The sequence below is a fragment of the Chlorocebus sabaeus genome, chromosome 1, assembly GCF_047675955.1.
Source record: "Chlorocebus sabaeus isolate Y175 chromosome 1, mChlSab1.0.hap1, whole genome shotgun sequence".
Lineage (NCBI taxonomy): Eukaryota > Metazoa > Chordata > Mammalia > Primates > Cercopithecidae > Chlorocebus > Chlorocebus sabaeus.
In genome coordinates this window covers 28,865,893-28,883,951 of record NC_132904.1, presented here as the reverse complement: position 1 = coordinate 28,883,951, position 18,059 = coordinate 28,865,893, and the positions used below count along the sequence as shown (strand labels likewise).

At 42.3% G+C, this 18,059-nt stretch overlaps 1 protein-coding gene across 2 annotated transcripts in view; it reads left to right on the top strand.

Annotated features, from left to right (window-relative positions):
* Nucleotides 1-18,059, top strand: part of LDLRAD3 (low density lipoprotein receptor class A domain containing 3) — a 293,775-nt gene that overhangs the window by 34,344 nt on the left and 241,372 nt on the right. The gene's annotated exons all lie outside the window — the stretch shown is intronic.

The following is an 18,059-nucleotide window of genomic DNA, read 5'->3' as shown; positions in this document are numbered from 1 at the left end:
ACATAGAGCAGATTATTGAGCTGGAAAAGACAGTTAATAGGTAAATTGATCACCAGCTGAGTCCAGGATACTCAGCTCAATGAAACATTAAAATTTTAAACCCCCGCATTCAGAGTTGTTTCTCTCACATTCCAGGTGCTTCAGGTCAGGGGAGGAAAGAGGAGTTATTTTAGCTTAGATTATGCTTATCCTCTGAGGGGCACAGCTATTTAGTATATTGTTTCCCTGAACTTGGGCTCATTTTGGATTTTGCTGAATGGTTTACCCATTTTTCCCTTATTGGTGAATGCCAGAATCTCAGATTTGCAAAGGACTCTTTAATAAGGCTGTTTGTTCTCAGCCATTTTCTTTCATATTTGAGTTGGTTTTCTTTCCACACATTGAATAGTGCTCCACTCTGGATCTGGGGTGTCCGCCTAGAGTATTGCTTTCATAAACGTGGTGAGGAAAGACAAGAAGAAGCAGGTGCAATCTGTGGAAACTAGCCTGGTTGAGAATTCTGGTGGTGGGCACAGGAAAGAGGCATGTGGGTTTTCCTTTGGGTACCCTCCAGCCGAATGCGGCCTGGGCTCCTGGATGGGACAGTGCTGCCTTAGAGTTTGGTCACAGGCTAGACCAGGCGGAAGAGCTTCCTGAGAGTTCTGTGCCAAAAAACACTTAGCCGCAGTTCCGTATTTGCTTGCTTGATCACCTTGGCTGCTTTGGGACTCATCCATCCTATGACCTCTCTGACCTTGGGAACTGAAGTTGCAGTTTTAGCCACAGGATATTGATGGTGGAAGGGTGTGGAAGTCTCTGAGTTGTAGTTGTGTTGTAGTGTGATAGTTTCCCTTCTTGAGGTTGACCATGGGTTCGTCCTTGCTATACAGGGTAGTGTGAGGGTTGGGCTTCTCAGGTTAGCGGAACTTTAGGTGAGTGTTGAAACTGTCTGTCTCAGAGCCTCTGATCCATTTGTTTTAGGTTGTTGGAGGTTATTTGCCTCTTCTGAAGACACTGGGAGAAGCCAAGTTAAAATCGAGTCAAGTTAGTTCCTAGGTCCCACACTTGAAAGAGAATTTATAAGATACACTGGGTCTTGTTGCTCTGTGCTGAGAGATGTGGTGGTTGATGTATCTGGGACAAGGTTGTTGAGCCAGTGTCATTCTCCTGCGGAGGGCTGTCCTGGTCCCCTGATTTCAGCCAGGCTCACACCTATTCTACTAGATATATCCTCTTCCCTTTAATTGGCCAATAGTTTATCAATGCAGAGATTCATCAAGAATGTTAGAGAAGGCCCGGTGTCTCTTTGCTAGAAATATCTAAACCGGCTGTAAGTGTTCTTGTCTTTAAAATAACAAGGTGATGGAAATTATTAAAAAATGAAGCCTTTTAATTGAGCCTTAATCTCCATGGAAGTATTTTTATGAGATTTATAACTGTGTTTAGTAGCTCTCTAATGAGTTTGTCAATTTGCATAATGCTGATTATCCAGGCAATTCAAAGTAATTTATAGCTATATCTTCATTACTAGGTGGCAGATATTATCCCCATTTTATTGCTGGGGAAATTGAGGCTTCATATAGAGAAATAAATGACCCATAGACAGTCAAACCACAGAAAAGAATTACTGTGCTGGCATTTTCCCCTTCCTTGACACCATTGGCTTTATTGGGACGGGCTGTTACATGGTTTGTTGGCTCCTGTTAGGGAACCGATCCGCTGGCAGATTAGTTAGGTGGTTTGAGCTACTCCTTTTGAAAATGAGGTATCTATTTCTGTTTACATATATAAAATGGAAATTCTTGTTCATTTAGCTCTCCTACTGTGAAGGTTAATGAGTGTATGTGAACTTTGTTACAGTTTGGGAGAATGACACTATGAGAGATGTTATTTCATTAATGAGAAACTCAGATTCTGCTCCTGGGCCTCGTGAAGGTATTTTCTGATTTTTCCAAATGTGAACAGGTGCTGATAAATCCTTTTCCACTCACTTCCTGCCCAACCCAGCTGAGGACTTCTTGTATAATATTCCCCCCACTAGCCAGATGTTTTGAAATAGCAAAATTATTAAATAATAATTTGTATTGTTAAAACATGAATGAAAGACATTTATAGCTATGAGAGTTTCTGCTCAGAAGAAGTCGTTCTTGTCCTGCAGATGTGTTTTGATTTCAGCCAAGGACAAAGATATTTGATATGTCAGTTGCCTAATGTTTAGGAAAAAGGACAATTTTGGTTACTGCTTTTGCACTAGTGGTGGGAACCTTGGGCATCCCCCGCAGTCTGCAGACCCCAGTTTGGAAGCTATTATTGGGGACCCTCGGGCCACTGCTTACCCCCGGGGAAGCAAGGCTTCCTCGTTTGGATTTTGGTTTTCAGACTGGTTGGGGGAAATCTCATATACGGGAAAAGAAGAAGAACAAATGTAAGTAAGTTTCCCTTTGGGGCCGTGGTCCACTTAGAGCTGTGACTTGTACCTTTCACTTCTATTTCCTAAATGCTCATGTCGTTAGGCCATACTTTTGGGAAATGTGAGGGCAGTGTGTGTGTGTGTGGGGGGCAGTCAGAGGGAGGGAGGGTTTTGTAGTGACAACCAGGACTCTGCAGGCACAGTAACTTGGGACTGTAACTTTGCTGTCTGTTTCTCAGCTATGTGACCTTGGCCATGTCACTTAACGTTTCTGGTCTCAGTGTCAAAATGGTGAAAATAACGACTTCAGTGGGTGGCTGTGGGGATTAAGTGGGTTAAGGTTTGTGAAAAACAAACAAAAACAATGGGGGTGTCCCCGGCTGTTAATATTAAGAACGGAAAATAACTCTTGAATGTCTCAGATTCTGATAGCAGGTGCACACGCTCATGAGAAGATTTGTTTTCAGATCCTCAGATTTTTTTAGGAGTACGCTTCTCTAATGTTCATTTAGATGGTCTTGATGCTGTGACCTTCTCTGTCTCTTTAGAAAAGGAAGTCGATTTCAGTAGGGCCTTCTCTTTGCCTGCAGTTTGCCAAAGCCGCATTGGCAGGATAGACTTGGAAATGCAAGGGTGCTTGGCATCTCCCATTACGTTGGCATTTCCCTGGCTTTAGCTTTCGACAGGAGCCAGCTGTAGCCCTGCTCAGCCCAGGCTGTGAACGTAGTGTGTGGGTGGGTGTTTGGGCGTTTGAGGCATGCTTTTGTTGCATGTTAGAAAAGCTGTATTTTCCGCTTTTGGTTCTTCCACTGAAAGCTGAAGGACGATTTCTTCTTGCTTGGCCGTGTAGCCTGGGAGTCGGAGCTCCTTGGGCCTTCCATCACCAGTGTTGTTTCCTCGGCTGTTCTGGGTTGCAGTAGTTAGTCCTATGTTCAGGGCCAAGTTGTGTGCCTGCACTCAGGAACGGGCACTATATTATTAAATAGTTTTCTGGAGTGGGTATAACAAAGTACCAAGACCAAGTGGCTTAAACAACAGAAATTTATCGTCTCATAGTTCTGGAGGCCAGAAGTTCTACATCAGGGTGTCTGCGGGGTTTGTTCCATTTGCAGGTGCTGAGGGAGAATCTGTTCCGTGCCTTTCTGTAGCTTCTGGTGGTTTTCTGGAACTCTTTGTCGTTCTTGGGCAGCAGCAGCACCTTGGTCTCTGCCTTCATCGTGACATGATGTTCTCTGTGTGTCTCCACATCACCCTCCCTCTGTACAGGTCTGTCTGTGTGTGCAGATATCCCCTCTTTATAAGGATGCCAGCCATGTTGGATTAAGTCCCACCTTAATGACCCCATTTTAACTCGATCACTTCTGTAAAGATCCTGTCTCCAAATATGGTCACATTCTGAGTTAACTGGAGGTTAGGAATCCGGCATATTGTTTTTGGGGGACACATTTCAACCCATAACTAATAACCCATTTGCTCATTTGCACAAAGTAGCCTGCTCATGAAGCCGTGGACTTACTGTGCATGCCCAGAAGGTGTGCCTTTTACAGATCCACTCAAGGGCACGTCTGGGTAGCTGCCACTTGCCCCACAGGTCTGTCGTGACCCTTCTTCTCTTCCCATCCATGTTGTTATGCAGCCTGAAGACAGCTTAGCCCTCTCTAAGGTGGCCTTTTCTTCTGAATTCATGACACCCATGTGCATTCCATTCCTCTCCCAAGGCCATTGCTTGTGACATTTCTTGTGTCTGTGTTTAGGACTGTTTGCTGCCTTTTTTTTTTTTTTTTTTTTGAGACAGAATCTTGCTCTGTTGTCCAAGCTACAGTGCGCAGTGGCGCAGTCTCGGCTCATTACAACCTCTGCCTCCCAGATTCAAGCAATTCTCCTGCCTCAGCCTCCCGAGTTGCTAGGTCTACAGGTGTGCACCATCGTGCCTGGCTAATTTTTATATTTTCAGTAGAGACGGGGTTTCACCATGTTGGCCAGGCTGGTCTTGAACTCCTAACCTCAAGTCATCTACCCGCCTCTGCCTCCCAAGGTGTTGGGATTACAGGCGTGAGCCACCGCTCCCAGCTAGTTGCTGCTTTTGAACTAATCCTGGGAACTTGCTTGATTATTGAATATATTTGAGACTTATTTCCTCACCTCCATCGTATACACATTGAAGACAAGGATCATATATCAACCCTATATTGGGTGTATAGGTTAAATAAAAGATGTCATCAAAATTAATTTTACCTGTTCCTTTTTACCTGTTTGTAATGTGGCTATTAGAAACATTTTAATTACATATGTGGCTTGCATTACATTTCTGGTCACTGCTCTCTCCCTGTATCCGTATAACAAACCGCATGGACCTGTTTGGACTATGAGGCTAGATTGAGGGTTTGGAAGGAGGTGGGCATGCAGTGCTTTCCCTGGCTGGCTTACTGTTCAGTTGGCAATGCCTAGACCCCTGTAGGGGAGTGTGTGGTGGTCAAGGTATGTACACTCTGAACTTGTGAATCTGACCTTATTTGGAAAAAGGGTAATTAAGTTAAGGATTTTTTTTTTTTTAAGACAGAGTCTTGCTCTATCACCTAGGCTGGAGTGTAGTGGCACGATCTCAGCTCACTGCAGCCTTTGCCTCCCTGAGCCAAGATTGCGCCACTGCACTTCAGCTTGGACGACAGAGCAAGACTCCGTCTCAAAAAAAAAAAAAAAAAAAAAAAAGCAGCAAACAGTCCTAAACACAGACACAAGGAAGTCCCAGGTTCAAGTGATTCTCCTGCCTCGGCCTCCCGAGTAGCTGGGATTACAGGTGCGTGCCTGGCTATTTTTTTTGTAATTTTAGTAGAGACGGGGTTTCGCCATGTTGGCCAGGCTGGCCTCGAACTCCTGACCTCAAGTGATCCGCCTGCCTTGGCTTCCCAAAGTGCTGGGATTACAGGCATGAGCCACTGTGCCTGGACAAGTTAAGATCTTAAGAAGAGGTCATACTGGATTATCTAAAGCCAATGACAAATGTCCTTATAAGAAGAAAAACAGTTTGCTAATTATGAAGAGTTTTTTCTGCTTGTTGAGAAATCTGATGCCTTAGTGCTCATTAAGTACTTGTTGAAATGGATTGCTCCATTTTTGGGAAAACAGCGTGACATACTGGTTTACCTCGAGATTTTGGGCTCCCAGCAAATGTTTTAGAAAGGGCCCTCACATTACTAATTGCAAAATAAACATCTTCAGCCTCATGTGCAGCTGACTTATTTGGCCAGTGTTTATATTTATGGGGAAGAGAAGGAACATTTGTTGACCGCCCACAATGCGTCAAGCATTTTGTTTTTTTCATAATTACTTCTGTTAATCCTCATGCTAGGCCTGTGAAGTGGTTTATTGCCCTGGTTTATAGAGAAGGGATCTGGGTCTCAGAGAGATCAACTGATTTGTCCAAGAACAGACAGATGGAGAACTGAGAGTCCCACAGTACAAGCTACAAGCCACTTTCAGCAGTAAGTGACTTTTTCACCAAGGAAATCTTTACATCAAAACTAATGTGTGAAACAGGTCATCTGTACTGCTTTGGTTAGGTGGGAATTGGGTGTGGTGAGCTCTGTGTCCCTTCACCAAGATTCTCACTAAGCAGGCTCTGGTGCATCCCTGCAGAGCACATTTAAACTTCATTGTTCTTTTATTATTATTATTATTATTTATTTATTTTTTATTTTTTATTTTTTTTTGAGACGGGGTTTTGCTCTTGTTGCCCAGGCTGGAATGCAATGGCGCGACCTTGGCTCACCGTAACCTCCGCCTTCTGGGGTCAAGCGATTCTCCTGCCTCAGCCTCCCGAGTAGTTGGGATTACAGGCATGCATCACCACACCTAGCTAATTTATATTTTTAGTAGAGATGGGGTGTCTGCATGTTGGTCAGGCTGGTCTCGAACTCCTGACCTCAGGTGATCCGCCTGCCTTGGCCTCCCAGAGCACTGGGATTACAGGCGTGAGCCACCGCACCCGGCCTGTTCCTTTTTTTTTTTTTTTTTTTTCCTGTAACAGGGTCCCACTAGGTGCAGTGGCATGAACATAGCTCACTGCAGCCTCAAACTCCTGGGCTCAAGCGATTCTCCCACCTCAGCCTCCCAAGTAGCAGGGAACTACTTATGCATGCCATCATGCCAGGCTCACTTTTTACTTACAGTTTTTGTAGAGATGAGCTCTTGCTTTGTTGTCCAGGCTGATCTTGAACTCCTGGCTTCACTCAATTCACTCACCTTGGTTCCCTGAAGTGCTGGGATTGTAGGCATCAGCCAACATGTCAGATCCATTATTGTTCTTGACTTGGTGCTTCCTGTACCCTCCCACTGTCTGGTTCTGTGGATTCACTATTGCGTGTCTCTCTGGAGTTATAAATCTCTAGCATTTTGAGCTTTTCCTTTTTGACAAGTTAGGAAATGGAGTAGACTCAGGGAGAGGATATTTTTGCAGATTCCATAAGGTGGTCTTGCTGAGATGGTGGGACTCTCTGGCCATTGGGATGGTAGTGCTGAAACTCTGTGCTGGAGCCTTTTAGTACTTGGACTCTAATCAGTCTCTTGGTCCCTGAGGGAGGCAAATGTGGGAGATACTGTGGTGGATTATGTGGTTTGTCTGTGTCCCCACCTAAATCTCATCTTGAATTGTAGCTTCCGTAATCCCTACGTGTTGTGGGAGGGACCCGGTGGGAGGTAACTGAATCACGGGGGCAGGTTTCTCTAGTGCCGTTCTCGTGATAGTGAATGTCTCACGAGATCTGATGGTTTTATAAAGGGCAGTTCCCCTATACAGGCTGTCTTCCCTGCCATCATGTAAGACATGCCTTTGCTCCTCCTTCACTTTCCACCATGACTGTGAGGCCTCCCTCAGCTGTGTGGGACTGTAAGTGCATTGAGCCTTTTTTTAAAAAAAAATAAATTACCCAGTCTCGTCTATGTCTTTATTAGCAGCATGAGAACAGACTAATACAGTGGAGTTCAATTTATGGTGTGTGGAAGGTACAAAATCTAGGTTGGGGTGTGCCCAAGGAGAGGGCAGGGGACAGTACCCTGATGCCAGTCTGGACGGATGCGTATTTGACGAGAGACTTATGTTGATGACTTTGTGTGAGAATGCTGCCGTTGTTCATGAGAGACATTCATATCCCAAGCATTTGTTGGATCCAGGAAGATCCAGATCCATCTAGGTTGGGGGCCACAAAGATAAGACAAAAATCTCTGCATAAAGGGCCATTTGGGTTGCAACTGGACAGTGCCTGATTATCTCTAGGAAGAGGCTGAATTCTGAAAACACTTTGTATATGCAATGCCTCGGATTGGTTAAAGGAGAGAGAATGTATTTCATTTTATTTTTGTGTCCCTTTGATATAGAAGAAAAGAAATGTGAACAGACCTTATACAATATATGGTAAATTTCTTTCTACCAGAATATTGTTAATGTTCAGGCTTCAAGAATTAATGTAGTTTTATCTTGGAATTTAACCTGGTATTTATTGTGATATGCTATGTAAGGACATGTGTTAGATAATGTATTAGTCAGGGTAGGAGAGGTCTGTGCTGCAGTAACAAACTTCCCAGAAAGTTTAACACATAGAAACCTATTTTTCATGTACACAAAAACTCCTGAAGATTGGATGGCAGTAGTGGGCAAGGGCTCTGCCTGTCTTGGTCACTTTCTCCTGGCTGATTGAGGCTCTACCATCTGCAACATTGCCACAGCAGAAGAGATTGCAGGACCTGTTATTGCCAGCTCCTCTGTTCACCCAGAAGTGATAATGTCACCTTTCTGCACTTTCCATTGACCCAAAGTAGTCACGTGGCCCTGCCTCACCTGGGAAATGGGGGGACTGTCAGATGAGTACCACTCTCTGCCACAGATGACGCAGAGCACACCTTTTGGTAATTAGTTCATTGAATCTGAGTAAAAGCTCAAGCATGGGTAGTGTTGGGTCCATTTGCTTGAGAAAATGAAGTCTTGAGCTCCTCAAAGTCAAGGGCTGTATCTGTAGATCTCTCACACTGGGCAGTCTGCCTCACACTTTCTCAGCACTCAGCAAAGGTTGGTTGAGTTGAATGAATGAGGCATTTAAAGTCTCAATATTTGTCTGATTCACAGGGCTGCTTGACTTAGAGTTTTGCTAATGTAGCTGTCCGCCTAAAGAGAGTGTTCATGCTTCCTATAGTGTAGGTGGGTCAGGTACCAGCTATGACATATTTGTATATCTTGTTATGACACATTTGTATGTCTTGCTAGCAAGAAACTGCTGAAGTCTCTGCATATTTTTAGGGATCATCTTTTTAAAGAATAATTTCAACTTTTATTTTAGATATGGGGGATACCTGTGCAGGTTTGTGACATGAGGGTATTGCAAGATGCTAGGGTTTGTGGCATGATTGATGCCATCACCCAGGTAGTGAGCTTAGTACTCAATACTTAGTTTTTCAGCTCTTGCCCTGCTCCCTTTCTCCTCTGTCTAGCAGTCTTCAGTGTCTGTTGTTGTCATGTTTATGTCCATGAATACCCAATATTTAGCTCCCATTTATAAATGAGAACATACGGTATTTGGTTTTCTGTTCCTGCATGAATTCACTTAGGATAATGGCCACAAGCTGCGTCCATGTTACTGCAGAGGACAAGATTTTGTTATTTTTGTGGCTGTGTACGTAGTAGTCCATGTATGTATGTACCATATTTTCTTTATCCCATCCATTGTTGATGGGCACCTAGTTTGATTCCATGTCTTTGCTATTGTGAATGGTGCTACGGTGAACCTACGAGTGCATGTGTCTTTTTGGTAGAATGATCTATTTTCTTTCAGATACATACCTAGTAATGAGATTGCTGGGTCGGTCGAATGGTAATTTTGTTTTAAGCTCTTTGAGAAATCTCCAAACTGCTTTTCACAGTGGCTGAACTAATTTACATTCTCACCAACCATGTATAAGTGTTCCCTTTGCTCCACAGCCTCATCAGCATCTGTTGTTTTTTGACTTTTTAATAATAGTTATTCTGACTGATGTGAGATGGTATCTCATTATGGTTTTGATTTGCTTTTCTCTAATGACAAATGTTTTTAAAAATATATTTGTTGGCCACTTGTATACCTTCCTTTTTGTTCATTTGTTTTTTGAGACATGGTCTCACTCTGTCACCCAGGCTGGAGTGCAGTGGCGTAGTCACAACTCACTGCAGCCTCCACCTCCTGGGGTCAAGCCATCCTCCCATCTTAGCCTCCCAGTTAGCTGGGACTACAGGCATGCACCACTATGCCTGGCTAATTTTTAAATTATTTTTGGTAGAGATGGGGTCTCCCTATGTTGCCCAGGCTAGTCTCGAACTCCTGGGCTCAAGTGATTCTCCCACCTCAACCTCCCAAAGTGCTGAAATTACAGGCATGAGCCACTGTGCCTGGCTGTATGTCTTCTTTTGTGAAGTGGCTGTTCATATCTTTTGCCCACTTTTTAATGAGATTATTTGATTTTTACTTTTCAGATTAAGTTCCTCATGGATTCTGGATATTAGACCTTTGTAGGATGCATAGTTTGCGATTATTTTCTCTCATTCTGTAGGTTGTTTACTCTGTTGATAGTTTCTTTTGTTGTGCAGAAGCTCCTTAGTTTAATTAGGTGCCACTTGTCAATTTTTTTTTTTTTTTTTTTTTGAGACAGAGTCTTGCTCTGTCACCCAGACTAGAGTGCAGTGATGCGATCTCGGCCCATTGCAACCTCCACTTTCTGGGTTCAAGCAATTCTCCTGCCCCAGCCTCCCAAGTAGCTGGCTCTACAGGTACATGCCACCATGCCCTGATAATTTTTTGTATTTTTAGTAGAGATGGGGTTTTACCGTGTTAGCCAGGATGGTCTTGGTCTCCTGACCTCGTGATCTGCCCGCCTTGGCCTCCCAAAGTGCTGGGATTACAGGCGTGAGCCACTGTACCTGTCCAGGTCCCACTTGTCAACTTTTGTTTTTGTTGCAGTTGCTTTTGAGGACTTAGCTATAAATTCTTTGCCAAGACTGATGTCCAGAATAGTATTTCCTACATTTTCTTCTGGGAGTCTTATAGTTTGTGGTCTTATATTTAAATATTTAATCTATCTTGAGTTAATTTTTGTATGTAGTGAAAGATGAGTGTTCAATTTCATTCTTCTGCTTATAGCTAGCCAGATATCCCAGCACCATTTACTGAATAGGGAGTGCTTTCCCCATTGTTTATTTTTGTTGACTTTGTCAAAGATCAGATGGCTGTACGTGTGCAAGTTTATTTCTGGGTTCTCTATTCTGTTCCATTGGTTTATGTGTCTGTCTTTGTACCATTACCATGCTGTTTTGGTTCATGTAGCCCTGTAGTATAGTTTGAAGTCCAGTAATGTGATGCCTGCACCTTTGTTCTTTTTTCTTAGGATTGCTCTGGCTCTTTGGGCTCTTTTTTGGTTCCATATGAATTTTAGAATTGCTTTTTTCTAATTCTATGGGAAATGACGTTGGTAGTTTGTTAGGATTAGCATTGAATCTGTAGATTGCTTTGGGCAGTATGGCCATTTTAACGATGTTGATTATTCTAATCCACAAGCATGGAATGTTTTTTTTTGTTTGTTTGTGTCTATGATTTCAGCAGTGTTTTTTTGTTCTCCTTATAGAGATCTTTCACCTGCTTGGTTATATGTATTTCTAACCAAGGAATCTTATCTTGGTTAGGTATGTATTTTATTTGTTAATTTTTTTTGTGGCGATTATAAATGGGATTGTGTTCTTGATTTGGCTCTCAGCTTGAATGCTATCGGTGGATAGAAGTGCTACTGATTTTCATACATTGATTTTGTATCCCAAAACTTTACTGAAGTTGTTTATCAGTTCCGGGAGCCTTTTGGCAGAGTCTTTAGGGTTCTCTAGGTATATAATCATATTGTCAGTGAAGAAAGATGGCTTGACATCATCTTTTCCTATTTGGATGCCTTTCCTTTTTTTCTCTTGCCTGATTACTCTGCTAAGACTTCCAGGGATCATCTGAAAGCCTCGTAGGAAAACCACTCTACAGACCCAATGGCAACATTTGGTGCCTCTTAGCTAGTAGTTCAGGCTTGGGGTTTACTTAGAGTTATACAATCTTGGGGCCTGATTCCTCCATTTGTTCTCTATGTGATTTTGACATTTCATTGAGTCACAGTTTTTCCATCACCTATAAAGGCATGGGGGGTGGTTTGAAAATGCCCAGCTCCTAGGGTTGTCGTATGGATTTTATTTATAGTGATATTAGTTCCCTAAGGCTGTTGTAACAAATTCTTACCAACTGGGTGGTTTAAAACAGTAGAAACTTTACTCTCTCACATTTCTGGAGAGAGAAGTTTGAATCAAGGTGTTTGTAGGGCTGGTTCCTTCTGGAGGCTCTGGGGGAGAATCTACTCCATGCTTCTGTCATAGATTCTGGTGGTCACCAGCAATCTGTGACATTCTTTGGCTGGCAGCTGCATAACTTCAATCTCTGCCTCCATCTTTTTTTTTTTGAGATGGAATCTCACTCTGTCACCCAGGCTGGAGTTCAGTGGCATGATCTCAGCTCACTGCAACCTCTGCCTCCTGGGTTCAAGCGATTCTCCTGCCTCAGCCTCCTGACTAGCTAGGGTTACAGGAGCACGCCAGCTAATTTTTGTATTTTTTTTTTTTTTTTTTTAGTAGAGATGGAGTTTTGCCCATTGCCCAGGCTGGTCTCGAACTCCTGGCCTCAAATGATCTGCCTGCCTTGGCCTCCCAAAGTGCTGGGATTACAGGTGTGAACCACCGTGCCTGGCCTCTGCCTTCATCTTCACAGGGTATTCTTCCCTGTCTATGTCCAAATTTGTCTCTTGTTGTAAGGATACCACTCATTGCATTAGAACTCACCTTGATCCAGTGTGACCTCTTCTTAAACTTTGTATCTGCAAAGACTTTTTCCAATTGAGGTCACATTCAGAGGTATTGGAGGTTAGGTTTTGAACCTATCTTTTTGGGAGACTCAATGCTAACCTCAGTAGCATGGAAAGTCCTAACACAGTACTTACACAAAGGTGGCCTTCAGTAAATAATAGTTTCCATTGTTCTGCTGTTGTAGTGTTTGGCATGCCTACATGGAACTTTCTAACTGAATTCTGCTATCTTTTCAGACCTTGGAGGCTATTGTATTGATAAAACCAGAGCATTTCCTGTTGTTTGGTAACACACAGCTTCTGTTTGTGGCATGATGCTCTTCTAGGGTGTGTGTAAGAGCCCCCATGCATCTCAATTGAGTATGTTAGGCATTTGGATTTTGACTAACTTTGCCTAGTATTGTCGTGGGTTCCTTTGGGCACTTTTGTCTTGCTTAACAATGCAAACTAGAAACTGCACACAAATGGTTACTCAAAATGAGTCGTGTTATTATTGCTTCTTTTACCCCCAGGGCCCCAAACTGCAGAGGGCTTATTTCACTGCAAGACTCTAAATGTCTTGCCTCCATATATTACCTTCCGTATTACACTGGAACATGGTGAAATTAATTGTGGCCAGGCAGGGAAGACGGGAAAAAACCTATAATGGTTTATCATATTTTGTAGGCTTTGTGAGGGTCATAAATTTAAGGCATATAGGAATTGTATTTATTCATTAGATTTCACAAATTTGTCATGTTCCTTTTCTCCAATGGTGACAGGTTTTTCCGACAACTGGGTCTCTGTTGTTGAAGTAGAAAATAGAAAAGGGAGTGGGCACGGGGATGTTCCTAGTGTCACAGATCACTGCAGAGCTCTCCCTCGCAAACTTCTTTGGTTACATGGCTGTTAATAGCTAAATTATTGATGCAGGTTTGCTGGTGGGGGGAGCTGCTTTTCACCATTGCCTCTCTTCTTACATCAGCTCTTCAATAGCCACAATTGTAGGAGTCACATTGCATGCAGGGCAGTTCATAAATTGAATGTGTGTGTGTGTGTGTGTGTGTGTAGCAGGGGAGGCTCGGAGTTTTGGCCTCTGGCTGTGTGGCTGTATGCTTGTGAGTGTCCTTTGTCTGAAACCTGATGATGCAGGAATTTACATCTTAGAATGGGAGCTGGTTTAAACAAGGAAATGTATTCATTACTGAATTCTCCTGAGAGTTCAGCAGCTCCTGTCAGCATGGAAGTGCTCCGGTCTCAATCTTTTTGGACAATGAAGATGGATATTCCAAAGGTTAGATTTCTCTGAAATGACTGGTTTTTCAAGATAGTAGGGAAACAGTATTGGCCACAGAGATCCAGTGGCTGCATGAACAAGAATGCGACCTTGATTTTATGGTCTTTATTTCCTTTTCCAAAGTCACGGTCCATGAGTTGATTAAAAATATCACAAAGTGATTTAACTATTCCTCAGTAATCATGTAGCCTATTGCCATCAAACTTTGTTGACAGTGACTTATGGAAACACATTGGTATGTCCACATACAAATTTGTACGCTAGTGGTTCATAGCAGCATTATTCATCATAGCCTGAAAGTGGCAACAACGCACATGTTCACCAGTGGGTGAATGGATAAATAAAATGTAGTATATCCATACAATGGGATATTATTCAGCCATACAAAGGAACAAAGTTCTGATACATGCTACAGTATGAATGAACCTTGGAAATATTATGCTAAATGAAAAGAAGCCAGTTACAAAAGACCAGATATTGTATTATTCAATTTATAGGAAATGTCCAGAATAGACAAATACATGGAGATACAAAATAGATCGGTGGTTGCCTAGTGCTGGGTGGGGGTTTGGGAGAAAATGGGGCATGGCTGCTAATGGGTATGGGGTTTCCTTTTGGGGTGATGAAATGTTCTCAAATTGATTGTGGTGATGGTTGCACAACTCTGAATATACCAAAAGCCATAGCGTTATATACTTCAAATGAGTAAATTGTATAGTGTGTGAGTTTTATCTCTTAGTCATGCCATTAAAGATCACATTTACATTGCAAACAAGAACACTTATATAAAGGTGAATCAAAACATACTCTTCATATCTGATATATTCTGATTTATTCCAGTCCTTTCCATTTTATTTCTTTAAAAGTGTCTGGACATGAGCCATGATACTGAATCCATAATCCACACTTTTATGGATTCCTTTCCATTTTACAGATGTAAAAAATGGAGTCCCAGCGCTTAAGGAGTGAGTACAGGGTTACACAATTTATAAATGACTGAGTTGAGACTTCAAACTGGGTCTTCTGACTCTCATTTCACTGTGCTAGCTAAGAGGTTGGGTAGTGTTTAAAAACGATGTAAAAGGTTGAGCAAATTCGGGGGTAAACAAAAAAGTACCAGCAAGGAATAGCCTCCTTATAAATACCTTCACCTATAGTCTGAAGTGCTTAGGGAAGCTCAGGGCACAGAGAAGGGCTGGCTGCACATTTTTGCGTTGAGCACAGTTTTCAGTGTCTGATACCCTGTGCATTGCCCTGGCTGAGTGAGGAGGCTCCATTTGTTTATTTTTCAAGCAAAGATGCTATTTTCTCAGCACTGTCGAGTAAAAACATTAGAAATTTCTAGCTGTCTGCCACTTAGGGCTTGCTGGCTTCTAGCCCTTCCACTGAAAGTCAGATGTGAGGTAGGGGATCATAGAAAATGAAGAAAAGACATACAAGTCATTAGGGAGAAAAGAGGAGCTGATGTTCTCTTACAGCTCTGGAATTGGTACTAGATAGTTGTGCCCTGACTGCGCAGTCCTGGCCAGAGATACAAAAGAAAAAAAAAAGAGATTTTTACTGGAGTAAATGGGGAGTAGGGAGTGAGGTACCAGAAAGGTCTTGAGTTAGCCCAGACGAGTGATATATTTTTAATAGGGAGAGGATTCATGAGCTGATTCAGACGTATGGCCCCTTCCAGTGTCTGTGAGAGGCCATTTCATAAGCAAGTCTGTTTTTTTTTCCCACTAAGTTTTGCTTAACATTTGGAAAGAACATTCTACCTCCTTAGTTAATTATGTGCATAAATATTTGCTTCTCCCAGCAGGACCATTTTCCATGTTATAAAGGACTCACATAGATTTAAAGGTTTTCTTTTCTCCCACCCATAAGGAATTCAGTGTTGGTAAAAGGTACCCATCTCAGGAACAGAGAAGCTTCTGATTAGTTAGGGGTCCAGCTGTGGATATAGGAGCAGAGATGGGAGGAAGAACAGCCCTGTACTTCAGCAGGGTTCCAGGAGCCTACCACACCTCAGAGATATCATGAGTTCAGTTCCAGACCACCACGATAAAGTGAGTCACATGAACTTTTTGGTTCCCTGGTACATATGAAAGTGATCGGGAGGCTGAGGCAGGAGAACGGCATGAACCCGGGAGGCGGAGCTTGCAGTGAACCGAGATCACGCCACCGCACTCCAGCCTGGGGGACAGAGTGAGACTCTGTCTCAAACACAAAAACAAAAACAAAACAAAAAAAGTGATGTTTACACTATATTGTAGTCTATTAAGTGTACAATAGCATTATATCTAAAAAAGCAATGTGTATACCTTAATTAAAAATACTTTATTGCTAAAAAGTGCTAATGATCATCTACCGTTCAGTGAGTTTTAATTTTTTTTGTTGGTATAGGATCTTGCCTCAGTGTTGATGGCTGCTGACTGATCAGTGTAGTGGTTGCTGAAGGTTGGGGTGGCTGTGGCATTTTCTTAAAATAAGATTACAATGAAGTTTACCACATTAATTGACTCTTCCTTTCATGAAAGACTTCTCTGTAGCATGCAGTGCCTGTTTTATAGCACTTTACACACAGAACAACTTCTTTCAAAATTGGAGTCAGTCTTCTCAAACCCTGCCACTGCTTTGCCAACTGTTTATGGAATATTCTCAATCTTTGTTGTCATTTCAACAATGTTCATAGCATCTCCATCAGGACTAGATTCCATCTCAAGAAGCCACTTTCTTTGCTCATCTGTAAGAAGCAGCGCTTCATCCATTAAGTTTGTTCCTGAGATTGCAGCAATTCAGTCACATCTTTAGGCTCCACTTCTAATTCTAGTTCTTTTGGTCTTCCCACTACATCTGCAGTTACTCTCCCGACTGAAGTCTCGAACACCTAAAAGTCATTTATCAGAGTTGGAATCAGCTTCCTCCAAACTCCTGTTGATGTTGATATTTTGATCTCCCACGAATCACAGATGTTCTTACTGGCATCTGAAATGGTAAATCCTGTTCAGAAGGTTTTGAATTTACTTGGCCTATATCCATCAAAGGAATCAGTATCGATGGCAGCTATAGCCTTAAAAATGTGTTTCCTAAATAATAAGACTTGAAAGTTGGAATGACTTTTTGATCCGTGGGCTGTAGAATGGATGTTGTGTTAGCAGGCATTAAAAATCGTTAATCTTCTTGAACATCTCCAACAGAGCTTGTGGGTAACCAGATGCATTGTCACTGAGCAGTAATATTTTGAAAGGAATCTTTTCCAGAGCAGTAGGTCTCAACAGTGTGCTTAAAATATTCAGTAAACCATGCTATAAACAGATGCACTGTCATCCAGGCTTTGTTGTTCCATTTATAGAGTGCAGGCAGATAGAGTTAACATAATTTTTAAAGGCTCTAGGATTTGCAGAAAAGTCAATGAGTATTGACTTCAGCTTGAAGTCACCAGCTGTATTAGCTCTGAACAAGAGAGTTAGCCTGTCCTATGAAATTTGAAGCCAGGCATTGACTTATTCTGTCTAGATATGAAAGTCCTGGATGACACCTTCTTCCAATAGAAGGCTGTTCCATCTACAATGAAAATCTGTTGTTTAGTGTAGCCACTGTTATCAATGATCGTAGCTATCTAGATCTTCTGGATAACTTGCTGCAGCTTCTACATCAGTATTTGCTGCTTCATCTTGTATTTTTATATTACAGAGATGGCTGCCTTCCACAAACCTCATGAACCAACCTCTGCTAGCTTTAAACTTTCCTTCTGCAGCTTTCTCACCTCGTTAGTCTTCTAGAATTGAAGAGTTAGAGCCTTGCCCTGGATTAGGCTGTGGCTTAAGGGAATACTATGGCTGGTTTGATTTTCCTCTCCAGGCCACTAAAACTTCTTCCATATCAGCAATAAGGCTGTTTTGCTTTCTTATCATTTGTGTGTTCATTGGAGTAACACTTTTAATTTCCTTTCAGAACTTTTCCTTTGCATTCATAATTTGGCTAAGTGTTTGGCCCAAGAGGCCTGGCTTTCTCCCTTTCTTGGCTTTCGACATGCCTTCCTCACGAAACTTAACCATTTCTAGCTTTTGATTTAAAGTGGGAGATGTGCAACGCTTTCTTCCTCTTGAACACTCAGAGGCCATGGTAGGATTATTCACTGGCCTAATTTCATTATGTTGTGTCCCAAGGAATAGGGAGGCCCGAGGAGAAGGAAAGAAATGGGGGAATGGCCTGATGGTGGGGTAGTAAGAGCTCATGTGTTTATTGATAAAGTTGTTGTCTTATATGGATGTGGTTTGAGGTGCTGCAAAATGTTGACAATGATGACATCAAAGATCACTAATCACAGGTCACCAGAACAGATATAATAATAATGAAACAGTTTGAGATGATATGAGAATTATCAAAATGTGATGCAAACACATGAAGTGAGCACACGAGGTTGGAAAAATAGTGCTGGTAGACTTACTGCATTCAGGATTGCCACAGACCTTCAGTTTGTAAAAATATAATACTTACGAA